Here is a 20460-nt window from a genome sequence, read left to right on the forward strand (position 1 = left end):
CCCATCGGGCCCCTTGCACTTGCTCCTGTGGAGGGCTCTCGCGTTTATGTGCTGTTCTAGTGTAACGTTGTCACTTGGATTTTCTGCAGCTAACCAATTGATCGTGTTATTTGCAGCTTCGGGAATGGAACCCAAGTTGTCCGAATGCAAATCCGAAGTACACACACAGACACACGGTTATTACTACAAATTTTTTTTTTTTACGTGTCCGACTCTGGGCAAAGGCTTCAGGGCCTATTTCTCGGGAGCAGTGACCTATCCCAAGGCCCAGTAGTCCTCCTACACCTCCACATGTCACCACTTCGGCGCTAACACCCACCATCCATATTGAATACATTTTAGAGCTGTCTCATACAGGACAGGTGTATTGGCATTAGCGGGGGTATTTTTACGACATGTCGGCGGGTCATCTGGTAGATCAGGAAAGTCTGCTTTTAGACAATTCAAATTCTTAAACTGTTCCCTGCCCCAGCCGGGATTCGATCCTGGGTCCATTAGGACTGCAGGCCGCCTCTCTACTGGTTCAGCCACCGCCTCCCCCAGTTTATTTTAGTTCCTCCCCCAGTTTATTTTAGTTCTACCTCTGGGCAAAAAATTCTACAGAGATCCTATGCCGGGCTCCGGGAGCAGCGTTCTTTGCTCAAAATGTGATCGCTCATTAAATATACTAAAAGTTTTTCAATCGTAATGGGACCAAGTTTTTTTCACATCAGCGATTTTTTTTTTTTGCGATTTTTATGCCAATTTTGGGGCGATTTGCATGTGTGGTTTCGGCTGCCCAAAACACACACACACGGCTACTGCTATAGAATATGAAGTAGGCCTCTATAGATTTTTTCCTTATCACCAATAAAATTAAACAGACTGACAGTAATGATGGTCCCTATGGTTTTCATTAAAAATCTGTATGGCAATAATGTAAAATAGTGTTGGATTTACTTAACCCAGGTTTATGTTACCGTTTTCTGTATGCCGTGTTTGGCTGCTGATTTTGCCCACTGCCAGTGGTTGTTAGTTATGTTTAGGTTCATATTGAGCAACTGTCGTATGCCCCAAGCATTCCTTCACAAATCCTTGGGCTAATAATGGTGGAACAAGGTTGTAATATCTGCAGTTACCCAGTCTAAGCACGTGCTTATTACATCAACAATGCCATTATTTACAGAAATCGCTTGTAATAAATGTAAACACACATTTTATCTGCAGTGTGTTTTGTTATGCTAAACAACAGAGTAGCGTTCACACTGTATGAAATTGACAACATAAAGTTAGATATGAGGACAAGTGTCCATTACACTGTTCACGGAGAGCAACTACTGAGCTACATATCTCAGCAGTGGAGTTGTTGCCCTGGCTGAGTAACAATATGCAATCCATTCAAGAAGACAGGTGATCCACTGTCGTTGATGTGTAAACATGTGATCTACTGTTCATGGTGTAGCAGTCATTACGGCCATCTCCCCTCCCAGCATACTCATGTCTGAGTGCACGCAGTTGTCGGGAAGAGGGAGGGGCGGACAGTGAAGTGGATACTGAGCTTATGAATCAGATTATTTTTTTAATGCAAGGAAGAAGAATCCAAAGGCCAGGAGCACGCAAACCGTTCCCTCCAAGAAAAAAATAAAAACAAAAACAATACAAAGGAGAGCCAAATTCAAGATCCGTTCATTTCCAGATGCCTGGACACACTGTGTTTGAAAACTAGAGATCATAGGAAGTAGGAAGTACAGACAGAAGGAGGCAGTTCCAGAGTTGACATGTTGCATAAATGAAGGACTGGGGGTAACGGTTAACTCTTGCTTTAGAGAGTTCGACAGAAAAGGGATGAGAGTTTGTTGCCAGACAGGTACTAAGCACCTGTCGTAGAGGTGGAGGGATGCAAGCAGACAGTTCAGATGAGCAGTGGACATTGAAGTAGCGATGGAAAAGAGATAAAGGTGCAGCTTATGTTACACGTCCTTCATATCAGGATTAACTTTATCAGTGTAGGGTTTACAGTAATCCGACATAAAGATCATCATATTATACAGCTGATAAGGCAACTCTCTACCCACACCAGTATCGCAGCCTATGCTCTGGGACCCAGTCCATCCCCCTCTAGTAAATTACGTTTTCGTTTACATAGATGAACCATTGGCACGAAACTACTGTTAACTGTTATTTATTGTGACAAGAGAAAATTCCTCCCTCCCCCTCTTTTGCTTTCAACAACACAGTCATCCATGATGTTACTACGTAAACGCAACAAGAATAGCTCCTATTTGCTATGACAACAGGTTTAACATCAGACAAACATTCTAGCAGCATTTCACATATCACCATCTGATGACACTGTCGTCATCATACAGAAATAATGCAGGGTTTGTGTAACGTGCCACCCCGTGAGGAGTAGGTCATCCTATAGACGATATAACACATACTGGTAGACTGGTAATGTGCCAGAGTCTGCATACCGTTTAACTGCCTGACCATCAGCTTCCCTAATTGGCGTTTAATTACAGCTGATATGGCACCATATCACCAGCGAATCATTTATCCATCCCATCCTAGCTTTCAGCCAAAGTCCACTCTCCCGTACCCCATCACTCATCTCCTGTAGAGCCTCTCCCCCCCAACTCCCACCAGCCAGACCACAACAGTACCCTCCTCACCCACCTCCCTCCACCTGTCTCCCAGGCTCCCCACCCTGCCTCCTCCTGCAGTGCCACCTCTTGTGAAATTCATAATTTGCGTCGATTAAAGAGGTCTACCAGTTTCAGGTTCACGGTCAGGTAGGAGAGGGGTCACGGAAATTTTCTGATTATGATAGGAGTGGGAAAGCAGATAATGTCATAATGGCTTCTATGCTGGCCATCGGTAAATGTTGTGTGGTTCGTGATGTTTGTCGAAAGTCACACTTACGAAACCTGTGTGTTTCTTGTGAATAAAATATGAATATGTATGGTGTGAAATTATTTTATTACCATATTCAAAGACCGTTTTCAGTATATTGTCAGGTGGGAGATCGTTTATATACCACCAATAACAGCGCACAGCGACAATGATTGCCGCATTCAGTTCGTCCTAGTGACCAAACAAAACCTGGTGAAGTTATTAACTGTCAGTGTTACCAGATGCCGAGAGAATAACACTACCTCGCTGGTGGATGGGGTGTTTCTGTTTGATATGTCTGCAACTGTACATACATACACTCGACAAGAGTTCCACCTGGACCACATAGTCACGGGATATGGCTAACGTGGCAACAGCACGTGTGTGTGTGCTCATGTGCACATGCCCAAGAATTTTTTGAATCGCCAAGCTTTATCCTCTGTGCTGTATTATATTAATAAGCTGTCATTGTGTTATGCTGTGATATTGGCTAATAAATATTGTGTTATTGTTTGGGATAATGAGCTGTGCACTATGCTATTTATAAAGTCTGATTTATATAAAATAATTATTTTCTTAACTTGAAGTGTAAACCACGATACAGGTTAATTTGTGGTTCACAAACAGTGAGCAAGTGCACCCACAAATGTCACGATGCAAGGGGAAGGGAAAAGTATGGGAGTGAGCAGGAGCTTGGGAGGGGAAAAGAAGGAGGATGAAGTGGGGTCACGTCGTTTACTCCAATAGTTATTCACTCTTTGCTATTACAATATATTTATTAAGGTGTCAATGATATCTTGTATCCTAAATAATAATAAACCCATTTGTTTTTTATTATTCATTTTTACAGATTACACACTTTAACCCGCTGCATGCCAGTGCCATTTTAAACGGTCTGACATAATTCCACAGCCTGTGCCAGTGCCGTTTTAAAATGGTTTACAATAAAAAAAATTCACTGTGGTCGCATTTTTCAAGATTCACGAGTAAAAATTGGCAGGCATGTATGGTAACTGTTCCTCTACCATCCCCCAGGTTGTCAAGGGCATACACTCACTCGCTTCCCCCCTCAAGCTCGCTCTGCCTCACTCTGCCTATTTGCCTCACCCAGTGGTGTACATAGTGAAGGTATTTTGTAAATATTTTCATGTAAGTGTAAGTTGTAAATATTTTCTTGTAAGTGTAAAGACTATATAGTGAAGTCAAGTTGTAAATACCTTCTTGTAAGTGCCAGGATGGTACATAATGAAGTCAGGTCGTACCTATCTTCAAGTAAGTGTAAGATAATGCATTCGCAGTGAGAAAGACACGCAAACTGTGATAGATGCTGAAGTAATAAGTAATCGGAAAAGTGTACTGAACATTGCTATACCTTCCCAGCATAAATACCTGAGTATACCTTACATAGAAAACGGCTTTCTCTCACGTATGTGATGAGCGTGAGAGAGTGGTCATACCTGTACATGAGTATGCAAGACTCAATAAAACTGATTTCCGAGCCTCGGTGAGCATTTTAATTGCGAAATTCGTTGTTTCCACATCAAAATCTATCATTTTAGCCAAAAAAAAAAAAATGGCCAAAAAATGGCCGGCACTGGGGTGACCCATAGCGCTAAATGTGGCCGGCATGTGGCAGGTTAAATTACACCAAACATAGGATACCCTGTCTCTCGTTAACGGACAACATGCAGCCAGCACCACCACCTCGACTCTCTCTCTCTCTCTCAGCTCGTCAGCTGCCTATCAGTAGACACAGACACATTATCAGTTTCTGCTAATGAGCAATGACGTTGCATATGTTTACATACGGTTTAATACTGTGTCAAAATACATGTGCAATATTTTACCAGCTCACCTTACGGATTACATTAGCCAATACACAATACTTTATGTGCATAGCCTACGTTTCAGTAACAGTCACGGGGTAGCCATACTCACAGTGATGTTCTCGTGAATGTTTTAGGTAGTCATGAGTTCAGTCTTCATCCTTGGCTGACCCTAAGGCCTTTCACTAAGTTTGGTCCATACTGAATCAGAACTGAGTTACATAGTACAACATTTGACCGTACCCAGGGACAGTGAATATTGCTTACTTGTTCTCAGATTCATTTTTCTTCATCTTTGCCGTACACTAAATCATCTCACTAAGTATGATCTCAGTCGGATAAAGACTGTGATGATCTTGTCATGTAACCTTAACCTTTTGCTTACGGTTCGCAAAAGCAGTAGGATATCTCCTTAGCTGACCCTCAACCCATCCCCAAAGTTTGGTCTAAATTTGATCCAAACTCTCAAGCTGTTTTGTTCATAAACCATCACACACGGGTCAGAATTTGATCTTGCCCTGTGATCTTGATCTTTGACTGATTGTTCTCAAATAGAATTCCTGAGTTCTTGCCCTGCCCTCAGTCACTCCACCAAGTTTGGACTAAATCAGATCAAACTTATTACTCTAAAAAGTATTCATTTGCAGCTTAGATGATCCTCATTTTTCCAAACAAAATTCTTAAAGTTAAGTAGGTTTTAGCTGTGCTGTTAACACACACACACACACACACACACACACACACACACACACACACACACACACACTACAATATTACACCTTGTTGTTCTCAGCGATCCATGTATTACCAAGGGCAATAACAATCAGCCATCTTTGGATACATTTACTACATATCATTGTTAAAAATTATAATGTGTTTTGAGCATTTGTTTCTTCCAGATCCTAAGGCTCAAAAGTCCGCATACGTGTCACCGTCCATACTGAATACATAATAGGGGTGCATCAGCACTAATACTCACCGTCCATACTGAATACATAATAGGACTACCTTTGCACTAATACCCACCGTCCATACTGAATACATAATAGGTCTACCTTTGCACAAATACCCACCGTCCATACTGAATACATAATAGGACTACCTTTGCACTAATACCCACTGTCCATACTCATTATGTTACAAAACTAGTCGTAGTATACAGACATGAGCACCGTATAGCCCAGGGCATCTCGGTGAAGTTTACATTTACTAGGAAATTTATATATACGGAGAAGTACAGTAAGTTTCTTTATTATTAATGACAATCAGATAACCACCTGTACTGTAGGTAGAACGAGGGTAACAGGTAGAGTGAGGTGCCAGAGAGCGAGGGTGGTAGGTAGGACGAGGGTAACAGGTAGAGATGTCAGAGAGGGAGTGTGGAAGGTGGGACGAGAACAGCAAGTAAAGTGAGGTTTCAGAGAGTGAGGGGTGGATGGTGGGACGAGGACAGTATATGGAGCAAGATGCCAAAGAGCTAGAGTGTTAGATAGGACGAGGACAGCAGTAAAAACAGGGATTAAAAGTAGAAGTGAAGTGATGAAGAACTCTGGTACAGACTGATGTGACAGGTAGGAGGAAAGCATACTCTAGGTGGTCGAGGTCGGTAGGCTGAAGCGATGTGGCAGAGAATTGTGATAAAGGCGACAGGTAGGACGAAAGCTTTTGTTGGACGAGGTCGACTGGCAGAAGCGATGTGGTAGAGTGGGAGGGCCTACTTCCAGCGTGACATAACGGCCTATCCAGCCGTCGCCACCATCGCTGAGGCCACTCCAAGTAGGCAAACCAAGAAAACTCCCTGAGTAACAGCACTATATTAATGTCTGTCTGCTATGATCCAGGTGAAATTTTTGACCCAAAGATGATCATAGGTTTCTATTCTGATGTTGGGATTAGTGAAAATTATACCCTTCTATAGAACAGTTGGGCTACATTTGACCATCAACAGAGTCTGAAGGAGTTTTGGATCATTGTCAGGCAAGAGTAGACGGACAGTAGTGAATCTGGCCACCGATAACTTACCTGTAGATCTGGAATTCCAAGTGGCATTTGGCGTCGTCTTTCCAGCATGCTTACTGACGCGTTGTTTTTGTACCTCACATCCACCGTCAGTTTCTGTGCGCCATACAGGAAGAGACAGTTGTTTACCATGCATGTTCTGTATATCTGTCTGCCTGTCGATTTGTCTATCTCCATCTATCTCTCTATGTGTCAACCTATCTATATATCCATCAGCTGTGTGTGTGTGTGTGTGTGTGTGTGTGTGTGTGTGTGTGTGATTACACTTATTACTGGAGTGTAATTATCACCACCACCACCCCACCCATTATTTACACACAGAAATGGGATGAGAATTCCAACAGAAACAAGATCACTCACTCACATTTCTCCAGTACATAGGGAGGCCAGATTCCACGTAACTCTGGATGAAGAAATCAAATTAATGCTTCCACGGTGTATGCTTGGGGTAGACCTAGCCCATGTAGGATGGGAACAGCACTTCATGCAAGTAGCAGTAGTTCTCCACTCGATATAAGATGGCCTTGTAGCGGAGGTACTCGGTTCTCTCCATGAAGACGTGCATGCTTTGAGATACCTGTTAAATATGTATATCCATCTACAAAAGATAACAGACAGTCCTTTGCCAGCATTGTACCCTGCCTTCCATATACCTCGTTCCTCTCAAAAGCAACACAAGGACAGAAAGTATCCTTGCCTCTCATAGATGTTGTGTGTTTCATATTACTAACACATAAAAACTCACGTTAACACCTTTCATTGCTCACTGCTGTAGGCTACACTCAAGGACCATATTTCACCTCCAACTCCATTGCGTCAACTTCACACAAGTCAAGCAGCACAGTTCTCTCTGACGACGGGGCAAAGAGAATCATGTATGGCAGGGCTACTCAGCTACTCTAGACGTAGGGCCGAATGATGAATCTCAGATTAACATAAGGCCCATACATTATTTTACCTCTATTTTTCCCTATCTAAGTACTTACACTCAGAAAGAAACGAGATATTCATATGTTAGTTGCGTTTACCTTTTCCACTTGAAACAAATAAAACCAAACAAGCACAGCTTCCTGTGTTATGCTTGTTTATTTGTTTATTCTCATTCTTCTGAGTCGGTCAAAGGGCAATCCAAAAACGACTCAAGGGCAGGATTTGTCCCGCGGGCCGCCAGTGGAATAGCCCTGAGGTATGGCCATAGAGACACACCAAGCCCACCTCTGCTCAGCAACATCAGCCAGTAGAGGTACACTGAAAAATATGACAAATGAAGTACAACGCCAGTTTTTGTACCCGACTCTACTGTACAGTATGAGCTATGGTGGGTTTGTTTTCTACCCGACTCTGCAGTATGAGCTATACTGGGTTTGTTTTGTACTCGACTGTAGTGCCCAGAAGTGATAATGAGTTGTATCTAGTTTATTTTATATGACCAAAAATTCGGTTGAGAGAGAGTGGCCGAGGCATGGCTGTTACCATGCGGACGTGTCCAGAACATAGATTAATTACCTAGTTGCTAAGTCACTTTTTTCCCTACTATAAATCACTAGTATTAAGTCTATAATATAAAATCTCGAGTCGATGGGAACATGTGCCTCTGGTCACGTGATCCAGCATAATGTACGCGTGGGCAAAGTGATGTAAAGCACGATGATTTTCATTATTTTTCGATTTAAGAGTATAAAGAGAGAAAGGTTGCTGAGTAATTATTGTAACTAGAGAATGTTATTTTTTGGGGGTGTCGATTGTGAGAGGAAAGACATCACACCGAGTCTATCACGAGTTCGTAATAATAAAAATATTAAATTGCATACGCCGTCATCCCCCCCTCCCCTTTGCATCACTCACGCAGTTTTGGCGTCTCACTGGCTCACCGGCCGTGATACGTGGCAGCTGGTTGGTACTGTCGTCATCCTCCTCCTCCCCTCCCTCCAAGGAATTCTGTAAGTAATTTGATATTACTGATGTCTGATATGTTGAAGCGTGAATAGTGATATCTCACGAGTGATAATAGTGACGAAATAGTGAAATGAACTCGGGTAGAATCGTGTTGTCGTTCCTCAGGAGGTGTAACGGTGACGCCATTAGCCTTTGGAGAAGCGAGTCCTGTGTTCCCGCTCACCTCCCCTACATTTTTGAGCTGGATAGCGAGGTATTTCCCATATTGTTGTGTACTGTACTTTATATTATTATTTAGTGTGTAACTGAAGCAAGAGAATGCTAGCTAGTTCTGTCTGAGCCTCAGATAAATGTGTGATTTTTGTAGGCCAAATATCAGGTGCCCAGGAACTGTGAATTATTTATTAATATGTTGAAATGACTTTGCAATTCAGTAGTAATTAGGGCTATGTTGCGAGTTAATGTTCACGTAGTTACTTTGTGAGGCACAGTGATATTGATACACTGATGATTTTCATGGTTAGAGTTACAGTTATTCATTCTTACTGTATTTGTTATAGTACTTTTTCTTCCATGTTATCCCTACAATAATTATTATTTTGAGTAGACCTGTGTCTGTAGTGCCATGTGTTATTCTGTTATTACTTGATTCCGAGTGTTGTAACTCATGTTTCTTTATTATGAGACCTTCCTGATCATGTGAAGGGATTACTTGCATTGGGGAGAATAGTTATTCATTGTTCATATTAACTTCTAGCGGGTCCAAGTGTGGAGGTCTAAGCACCAGTGAGTGGGTCAAGGTCCAAGTGTGGAGGTCAAGGTCGGCAGTGGCAGAGGACTGGACCAGTGAAATTTGTGCTCAGAGGGACGATTATGAAGAAACACATTGGACCGCGACAGAGGAGCTAAGTTTTGTGCATTTGATATTAGGACCATATATTTTCCTTTGAACAACGTGCCAACTGATTCATGATTAATTTGTAAAGCAAGTAGCTGGGGAAGATTTCTACTTTTTGGTCTTGTTAATACACATTCCCTCCCACTCGAACTTTATTGTTTGTATAACCCTTGAGAACAGGTGGTATAGAGCTTACCTAGTAGTTTGTTAATGTGCAACTTTAGAAGCATTCTGGGAAACTGCGAAGGTCGGGCTTGGGTTGGCCTAGTTGGAGACTGGCCCCGTCATTTTGGCATGCTACCACTCTTAACTTGGCCTCTTGAAATGTAATAAACGCAACCGAAGAGGCCGCTAATGGGAGAGGGTCTCCATCAATCTGAGTTCCCGACCGTTCCAGCACACAGTGGTCATCAATAGTGACCTGTTTTCTGCCCCTCTTGACCATGTAAACGTCTGAATCGCAGAGGTTACAGTACAAGTGGTGGCACAGCGTTGGGATGACCTATTAATGTGAGGTTAATTTAACTTGAAATTAAGGTAAAAGCTCATCCCCCAGTTCTCAAAGGTATATGTACTTAGCATTATGTGTTGAATTATAAGGTATGTGTATTTGTAGTGTGTACTGTTTTGGTGTTGCAGCTGAGCATTCACCTCTTGGGGTTGCTCAAGTTGCAGTTGGGGCATTTTCGTAGTTGAGCATTCACCTCCTGGTGTTGCTCACGTTTGTATAATTTTTGATGGAGTCCCATGTTGAAAAATTGATTGACATTGAAACTGAAATGCCTGAGGGAGTAGAGGTGAAACAGGAACCCTCCGCAATTGATGAGTGTTTTGAGCGTATTAGAACGTTGGAGGAGATGTTAGGCCCAACCGGACTCACCCCGACCAAGGTTGGAGGACCATCACAGTATACCCCCGTAATGTCTGGAAATCCATTTAGGCAGTCAACTCCACAGTGGTCAAATTTGCCTGTACGAGGTATGCAGAGCTATCAGGGAAATTCGGTAGTATTAGAGTGTAAGAGGAAGAGATACTACCTAGTGTAAGATCCCGGAGACTGCCTGAGAGGTTGCAGTACACGTAGGTGATGGGTGTATGGTGTATATATCGTATATACTCATTTTTTTTTCTCTGAGCACGTCTTGTCCTTGCCTTAACTGGCTGGAAACATGGAGTTGGTCGTGCCCTTCCAGGTCTCTCCGGACCGTACCTGCATATTTATCTTTTCTACCAGTACCTATGATGATGTAATTTGGGATTAATAGGGTTGAGTAGTTGTTGAGGATATGTCCAGCTTTTGGAGAGATGAGGCGTGGAAGCTGTGTGTTGTCAAATCGAGTGCACCTCGGTGTATAGACCGTCGTTTTTGCCTTACCTCAATTCTTTTTTTTTTTTTCTTTCTTTAGGTTAGATTGTTAGGCTTAGTTAGGGATAATGAGATCTCACAGTTAGGGCTTTAATTTTTTTTTCCCCCAGAGTTAGGGAACTGTACATGTGAGGGGCAGTTCTACCTGAAGGTCTCCACCTGGAGGTTTCCTACTTGCTTTGAGAACCTCGAGCGCTGAGTGTATGTAATACCCAAACTGCAGTATAGGATTGCTCAGGGAGAGAGGGGAAGTTTCCAGTTTCTCTATAGGGCTTGGAGAAGTTGAACTATGGGGCTCTCGCATGTTAGGAGAGGTAGGTAGGTTTCGTTTGGTCTCTCTGGACAGAACGCAGTGGAGCGACTCGTGTTACTCTTAACTAAGCACAAAGTTTCTCCTTTTAGCATGACACTCTCCTTGTGAGTAACATGCTTGGTGAGTGGCATACGTCGTCAGTTGCATACAGTGAGTAGCAGGAGAAAATCTACTCATGGTAGAGGATTTCTTTTTTTTCGTGGACATGATAGCCGCCGACTGTTCTCAAGCATGGAGCTTATGTAATATCTCACAGTCGCAGTATAGGACATGTTGGCTGGTGTTTTGGAGGCGTGTAGATTGGTTTCCCCTCACGAGCAAGGAGCGTGTGAAACACCCCACAGTAGCAGTATTGAGGGAGACTGGTCAAGTAGGTAAACTTACGTACCGTGTGTGTTAAGTATGGGTACTGGGCATTTCCGAGGAGTTCACGTCCAGTCGCCCGAACTTTTGGTCTTCCCTAACCGTGGGTGGATATAGTGCCTGGAAGTGTTAATGAGTAGTATCCAGTTTATTTTATATGACCAAAAGTTCGGTTAAGTGAGAGAGAGTGGCCGAGGCATGGCTGTTACCATGCGGACGTGTCCAGAGCATAGATTATTTACCTAGTTGCTAAGTCACTTTTTTCCTACTGTAATTCATTAGTATTCAGTCTCTTTATAATATAAAATCTCTAGTCGATGGGAACATGTGCCTCTGGTCACGTGATCCAGCATATGTACAGGTGAATTTTTTGACCCAAAGATGATCATAGGTGTCTTTATTCTGATGTTGGGATTAGTGAAAATTATACTCTTCTATAGAACAGTTGGGCTACATTTGACCATCAACAGAGTCTGAAGGAGTTTTGGATCATTGTCAGGCAAGAGTAGACGGACAGTAGTGAATCTGGCCACCGATAACTTACCTGTAGATCTGGAATTCCAAGTGGCATTTGGCGTCGTCTTTCCAGCATGCTTACTGACGCGTTGTTTTTGTACCTCACATCCACCGTCAGTTTCTGTGCGCCATGCAGGAAGAGACAGTTGTTTAGCATGCATGTTCTGTATATCTGTCTGCCTGTCGATTTGTCTATCTCCATCTATCTCTCCATGTGTCAGCCTATCTATATATCCATCAGCTGTGTGTGTGTGTTTGTGTGTGTGTGTGTGTGTGTGTGTGTGATTACACTTATTTCTGAAGTGTAATTATCACCACCACAACCCCACCCATTATTTACACACAGAAATGGGATGAGAATTCCAACAGAAACAAGATCACTCACTCACATTTCTCCAGTACATAGGGAGGCCAGATTCCACGTAACTCTGGATGAAGAAATCAAATTAATGCTTCCACGGTGTATGCTTGGGGTAGACCTAGCCCATGTAGGATGGGAACAGCACTTCATGCAAGTAGCAGTAGTTCTCCACTCGATATAAGATGGCCTTGTAGCGGAGGTACTCGGTTCTCTCCATGAAGACGTGCATGCTTTGAGATACCTGTTAAATATGTATATCCATCTACAAAAGATAACAGACAGTCCTTTGCCAGCATTGTACCCTGCCTTCCATATGCCTCGTTCCTCTCAAAAGCAACACAAGGACAGAAAGTATCCTTGCCTCTCATAGATGTTGTGTGTTTCATATTACTAACACATAAAAACTCACGTTAACACCTTTCATTGCTCATTGCTGTAGGCTACACTCAAGGACCATATTTCACCTCCAACTCCATTGCGTCAACTTCACACAAGTCAAGCAGCACAGTTCTCTCTTACGACGGGGCAAAGAGAATCATGTATGGCAGGGCTACTCAGCTACTCTAGACATAGGGCCGAATGATGAATCTCAGATTAACATAAGGCCCATACATTATTTTACCTCTATTTTTCCCTATCTAAGTACTTACACTCAGAAAGAAACGAGATATTCATATGTTAGTTGCGTTTACATTTTCCACTTGAAACAAATAAAACCAAACAAGCACAGCTTCCTGTGTTATGCTTGTTTATTTGTTTATTCTCATTCTTCTGAGTCGGTCAAAGGGCAATCCAAAAACGACTCAAGGGCAGGATTTGTCCCGCGGGCCGCCAGTGGAATAGCCCTGAGGTATGGCCATAGAGACACACCAAGCCCACCTCTGCTCAGCAACATCAGCCAGTAGAGGTACACTGAAAAATATGACAAATGAAGTACAACGCCAGTTTTTGTACCCGACTCTACTGTACAGTATGAGCTATGGTGGGTTTGTTTTCTACCCGACTCTGCAGTATGAGCTATACTGGGTTTTGTTTTGTACTCGACTGTAGTGCCCAGAAGTGATAATGAGTTGTATCTAGTTTATTTTATATGACCAAAAGTTCGGTTAAGTGAGAGAGAGTGGCCGAGGCATGGCTGTTACCATGTGGACGTGTCCAGAACATAGATTAATTACCTAGTTGCTAAGTCACTTTTTTTTTCCCTACTATAAATCACTAGCATTAAGTCTCTTTATAATATAAAATCTCGAGTCGATGGGAACATGTGCCTCTGGTCACGTGATCCAGCATAATGTACGCGTGGGCAAAGTGATGTAAAGCACGATGATTTTCATTATTTTTCGATTTAAGAGTATAAAGAGAGAGAGGTTGTTGAGTAATTATTGTAACTAGAGAATGTTATTTTTGGGGGGTGTCGATTGTGAGAGGAAAGACATCACACCGAGTCTATCATGAGTTCGTAATAATAAAAATATTAAATTGCATACGCCGTCATACCCCCCCCCCTCCCCTTTGCATCACTCACGCAGTTTTCGCGTCTCACTCGCTCACCGGCCGTGATATGTGGCAGCTGGTTGGTACTGTCGTCATCATCCTCCCCCCCCTCCCTCCAAGGAATTCTGTAAGTAATTTGATATTACTGATGTCTGATATGTTGAAGCGCGAACAGTGATATCTCACGAGTGATAATGGTGACGAAATAGTGAAATGAACTCGGGTAGAATCGTGTTGTCGTTCCTCAGGAGGTGTAACGGTGACGCCATTAGCCTTTGGAGAAGCGAGTCCTGTGTTCCTGCTCACCTCCCCTACATTTTTGAGCTGGATAGCGAGGTATTTCCCATATTTTTGTGTACTGTACTTTATATTATTATTTAGTGTGTAACTGAAGCAAGAGAATGCTAGCTAGTTCTCTCTGAGCCTCAGATAAATGTGTGATTTTTGTAGGCCAAGTATCAGGTGCCCAGGAACTGTGAATTATTTATTAATATGTTGAAATGACTTTGCAATTCAGTACTTATTAGGGCTATATTGCGAGTTAATGTTCACGTAGTTACTTTGTGGGGCACAGTGATATTGATACAGTGATGATTTTCATGGTTAGAGTTACAGTTATTCATTCTTACTGTATTTGTTATAGTACTTTTTCTTCCATGTTATCCCTACAATAATTATTATTTTGAGCAGACCTATGTCTGTAGTGCCATGTGTTATTCTGTTATTACTTGATGCCGAGTGTTGTAACTCATGTTTCTTTATTATGAGACCTTCCTGATCATGTGAAGGGATTACTTGCATTGGGGAGAATAGTTATTCATTGTTCATATTAACTTCTAGCGGGTCCAAGTGTGGAGGTCTAAGCACCAGGGAGTGGGTCAAGGTCCAAGTGTGGAGGTCAAGGTCGGCAGTGGCAGAGGACTGGACCAGTGAAATTTGTGCTCAGAGGGACGATTATGAAGAAACACATTGGACCGCGACAGAGGAGCTAAGTTTTGTGCATTTGATATTAGGACCATATATTTTCCTTTGAACAACGTGCCAACTGATTCATGATTAATTTGTAAAGCAAGTAGCTGGGGAAGATTTCTACTTTTTGGTCTTCTTAATACACATTCCCTCCCACTCGAACTTTATTGTTTGTATAACCCTTGAGAACTGGTGGTATAGAGCTTACCTAGTAGTTTGTTAATGTGCAACTTTAGAAGCATTCTGGGAAACTGCGAAGGTCGGGCTTGCGTTGGCCTAGTTGGAGACTGGCCCCGTCATTTTGGCATGCTACCACTCTTAACTTGGCCTCTTGAAATGTAATAAACGCAACCGAAGAGGCCGCTAATGGGAGAGGGTCTCCATCAATCTGAGTTCCCGACCGTTCCAGCACACAGTGGTCATCAATAGTGACCTGTTTTTTGCCCCTCTTGAGCATGTAAAAGTCTGCATCGCAGAGGTGACAGTACAAGTGGTGGCACAGCGTTGGGATGACCTATTAATGTGAGGTTAATTTAACTTGAAGTTAAGGTAAAAGCTCATCCCCCAGTTCTATAAGGTATATGTACTTAGCATTATGTGTTGAATTATAAGGTATGTGTATTTGTAGTGTGTACTATTTTGGAGTTGCAGCTGAGCATTCGCCTCCTGGGGTTGCTCAAGTTGCAGTTGGGGCATTTTCGTAGTTGAGCATTCACCTCCTGGGGTTGCTCACATTTGTATAATTTATGATGGAGTCCCGTGTTGAAAAATTGATTGACATTGAAACTGAAATGCCTAAGGAAGTAGAGGTGAAACAGGAACCCTCCGCAATTGATGAGTGTTTTGAGCATATTAGAACGTTGGAGGAGATGTTAGGCCCAACCGGACTCACCCCGACCAAGGTTGGAGGCCCATCACAGTATACCCCCGTAATGTCTGGAAATCCATTTAGGCAGTCAACTCCACAGTGGTCATATTTGCCTGAACGAGGTATGCAGAGCTATCAGGGAAATTCGGTAGTATTAGAGTGTAAGAGGAAGAGATACTACCTAGTGTAAGATCCCGGAGACTGCCTGAGAGGTTGCAGTACACGTAGGTGATGGGTGTATGGTGTATATATTGTATATACTCATTTTTTTTCTCTGAGCACGTCTTGTCCTTGCCTTAACTGGCTGGGAACATGGAGTCGGTCGTGCCCTTCCAGGTTTCTCCAGACCGTACCTGCATATTTATCTTTTCTACCAGTACCTATGATGATGTAATTTGGCATTAATAGGGTTGAGTAGTTGTTGAGGATATGTCTAGCTTTTGGAGAGATGAGGCGTGGAAGCTGCGTGTTGTCAAATCGAGTGCACCTCAGTGTATAGACCGTCGTTTTTCCCTTACCTCAATTCCTTTTTTTTTTTTCTTTAGGTTTGATTGTTAGGCTTAGGGATAATGAGATCTCACAGTTAGGGCTTTAATTTTTTTTTCCCCAGAGTTAGGGAACTGTACATGTGAGGGGCAGTTCTACCTGAAGGTCTCCAACCGGAGGTTTCCTACTTGCTTTGAGAATCTCGAACGCTGAGTGTATGTAATACCCAAACTGCTGTATAGGATTGCTCAGAGAGAGAGGGGAAGTTTCCAGTTTCTCTATAGGGCTTGGAGAAGTTGAACTATTGGGCTCTGGCATGTTAAGAGAGGTAGGTAGGTTTCGCTCGGTCTCTCTGGACAGAACGCAGTGGAGCGACTCGTGTTACTCTTAACTAAGCACAAAGTTTCTCGTTGTAGCATGACATTCTCCTTATAAGTAACATGCCTGGTGAGTGGCATACGTCGTCAGTTGCATACAGTGAGTAGCAGGAGAAAATCTACTCATGGTAGAGGATTTTTTTTTTTTTTCGTGGACATGATAGCCGCCGACTGTTCTCAAGCATGGAGCTTATGTAATATCCCACAGTCGCAGTATAGGACACGTTGGCTGGTGTTTTGGAGGCGTGTAGATTGGTTTCCCCTCACGAGCAAGGAGCGTGTGAAACACCCCACAGTAGCAGTATTGAGGGAGACTGGTCAAGTAGGTAAACTTACGTACCGTGTGTGTTAAGTATGGGTACTGGGCATTTCCGAGGAGTTCAGGTCCAGTCGCCCGAACTTTTGGTCTTCCCTAACCGTGGGTGGATATAGTGCCTGGAAGTGATAATGAGTTGTATCCAGTTTATTTATGACCAAAAGTTCGGTTAAGTGAGAGAGAGTGGCCGAGGCATGGCTGTTACCATGCGGACGTGTCCAGAACATAGATTATTTACCTAGTTGCTAAGTCACTTTTTTTTTCCTACTGTAATTCACTAGTATTAAGTCTCTTTATATTATAAAATCTCGAGTCGATGGGAACATGTGCCTCTGGTCACGTGATCCAGCATAATGTACAGGTGAAATTTTTGACCCAAAGATGATCATAGGTGTCTTCATTCTGATGTTGGGATTAGTGAAAATTATACCCTTCTATAGAAGAGTTGGGCTACATTTGACCATCAACAGAGTCTGAAGGAGTTTTGGATCATTATCAGGCAAGAGTAGACGGACAGTAGTGAATCTGGCCACCGATAACTTACCTGTAGATCTGGAATTCCAAGTGGCATTTGGCGTCGTCTTTCCAGCATGCTTACTGACGCGTTGTTTTTGTACCTCACATCCACCGTCAGTTTCTGTGCGCCATACAGGAAGAGACAGTTCTTTAGCATGCATGTTCTGTATATCTGTCTGCCTGTCGATTTGTCTATCTCCATCTATCTCTCTATGTGTCAACCTATCTATATATCCATCAGCTGTGTGTGTGTGTGTGTGTGTGTGTGTGTGTGTGTGTGTGTGTGTGTGTGATTACACTTATTACTGGAGTGTAATTATCACCACCACCACCCCACCCATTATTTACACACAGAAATGGGATGAGAATTCCAACAGAAACAAGATCACTCACTCACATTTCTCCAGTACATAGGGAGGCCAGATTCCACGTAACTCTGGATGAAGAAATCAAATTAATGCTTCCACGGTGTGTGCTTGGGGTAGACCTAGCCCATCTAGGATGGGAACAGCACTTCATGCAAGTAGCAGTAGTTCTCCACTCGATATAAGATGGCCTTGTAGCGGAGGTACTCGGTTCTCTCCATGAAGACGTGCATGCTTTGAGATACCTGTTAAATATGTATATCCATCTACAAAAGATAACAGACAGTCCTTTGCCAGCATTGTACCCTGCCTTCCATATGCCTCGTTCCTCTCAAAAGCAACACAAGGACAGAAAGTATCCTTGCCTCTCATAGATGTTGTGTGTTTCATATTACTAACACATAAAAACTCACGTTAACACCTTTCATTGCTCACTGCTGTAGGCTACACTCAAGGACCATATTTCACCTCCAACTCCATTGCGTCAACTTCACACAAGTCAAGCAGCACAGTTCTCTCTGACGACGGGGCAAAGAGAATCATGTATGGCAGGGCTACTCAGCTACTCTAGACGTAGGGCCGAATGATGAATCTCAGATTAACATAAGGCCCATACATTATTTTACCTCTATTTTTCCCTATCTAAGTACTTACACTCAGAAAGAAACGAGATATTCATATGTTAGTTGCGTTTACCTTTTCCACTTGAAACAAATAAAACCAAACAAGCACAGCTTCCTGTGTTATGCTTGTTTATTTGTTTATTCTCATTCTTCTGAGTCGGTCAAAGGGCAATCCAAAAACGACTCAAGGGCAGGATTTGTCCCGCGGGCCGCCAGTGGAATAGCCCTGAGGTATGGCCATAGAGACACACCAAGCCCACCTCTGCTCAGCAACATCAGCCAGTAGAGGTACACTGAAAAATATGACAAATGAAGTACAACGCCAGTTTTTGTACCCGACTCTACTGTACAGTATGAGCTATGGTGGGTTTGTTTTCTACCCGACTCTGCAGTATGAGCTATACTGGGTTTGTTTTGTACTCGACTGTAGTGCCCAGAAGTGATAATGAGTTGTATCTAGTTTATTTTATATGACCAAAAATTCGGTTGAGAGAGAGTGGCCGAGGCATGGCTGTTACCATGCGGACGTGTCCAGAACATAGATTAATTACCTAGTTGCTAAGTCACTTTTTTTTTCCCTAATATAAATCACTAGTATTAAGTCTATAATATAAAATCTCGAGTCGATGGGAACATGTGCCTCTGGTCACGTGATCCAGCATAATGTACGCGTGGGCAAAGTGATGTAAAGCACGATGATTTTCATTATTTTTCGATTTAAGAGTATAAAGAGAGAAAGGTTGCTGAGTAATTATTGTAACTAGAGAATGTTATTTTTTGGGGGTGTCGATTGTGAGAGGAAAGACATCACACCGAGTCTATCACGAGTTCGTAATAATAAAAATATTAAATTGCATACGCCGTCTTCCCCCCCCCCCTCCCCTTTGCATCACTCACGCAGTTTTGGCGTCTCACTCGCTCACCGGCCGTGATATGTGGCAGCTGGTTGGTACTGTCGTCATCATCCTCCCCCCCCTCCCTCCAAGGAATTCTGTAAGTAATTTGATATTACTGATGTCTGATATGTTGAAGCGTGAATAGTGATATCTCACGAGTGATAATAGTGACGAAATAGTGAAATGAACTCGGGTAGAATCGTGTTGTCGTTCCTCAGGAGGTGTAACGGTGACGCCATTAGCCTTTGGAGAAGCGAGTCCTGTGTTCCCGCTCACCTCCCCTACATTTTTGAGCTGGATAGCGAGGTATTTCCCATATTGTTGTGTACTGTACTTTATATTATTATTTAGTGTGTAACTGAAGCAAGAGAATGCTAGCTAGTTCTGTCTGAGCCTCAGATAAATGTGTGATTTTTGTAGGCCAAATATCAGGTGCCCAGGAACTGTGAATTATTTATTAATATGTTGAAATGACTTTGCAATTCAGTACTTATTAGGGCTATGTTGCGAGTTAATGTTCACGTAGTTACTTTGTGAGGCACAGTGATATTGATACACTGATGATTTTCATGGTTAGAGTTACAGTTATTCATTCTTACTGTATTTGTTATAGTACTTTTTCTTCCATGGTATCCCTACAATAATTATTATTTTGAGCAGACCTGTGTCTGTAGTGCCATGTGTTATTCTGTTATTACTTGATGCCGAGTGTTGTAACTCATGTTTCTTTATTATGAGACCTTCCTGATCATGTGAAGGGATTACTTGCATTGGGGAGAATAGTTATTCATTGTTCATATTAACTTCTAGCGGGTCCAAGTGTGGAGGTCTAAGCACCAGTGAGTGGGTCAAGGTCCAAGTGTGGAGGTCAAGGTCGGCAGTGGCAGAGGACTGGACCAGTGAAATTTGTGCTCAGAGGGACGATTATGAAGAAACACATTGGACCGCGACAGAGGAGCTAAGTTTTGTGCATTTGATATTAGGACCATATATTTTCCTTTGAACAACGTGCCAACTGATTCATGATTAATTTGTAAAGCAAGTAGCTGGGGAAGATTTCTACTTTTTGGTCTTGTTAATACACATTCCCTCCCACTCGAACTTTATTGTTTGTATAACCT

The sequence above is a fragment of the Coenobita brevimanus genome, chromosome 81 (assembly GCF_032717465.1).
Source record: "Coenobita brevimanus isolate Jiangsu-jjx chromosome 81, ASM3271746v2, whole genome shotgun sequence".
NCBI classification, from domain to species: Eukaryota; Metazoa; Arthropoda; class Malacostraca; order Decapoda; family Coenobitidae; genus Coenobita; species Coenobita brevimanus.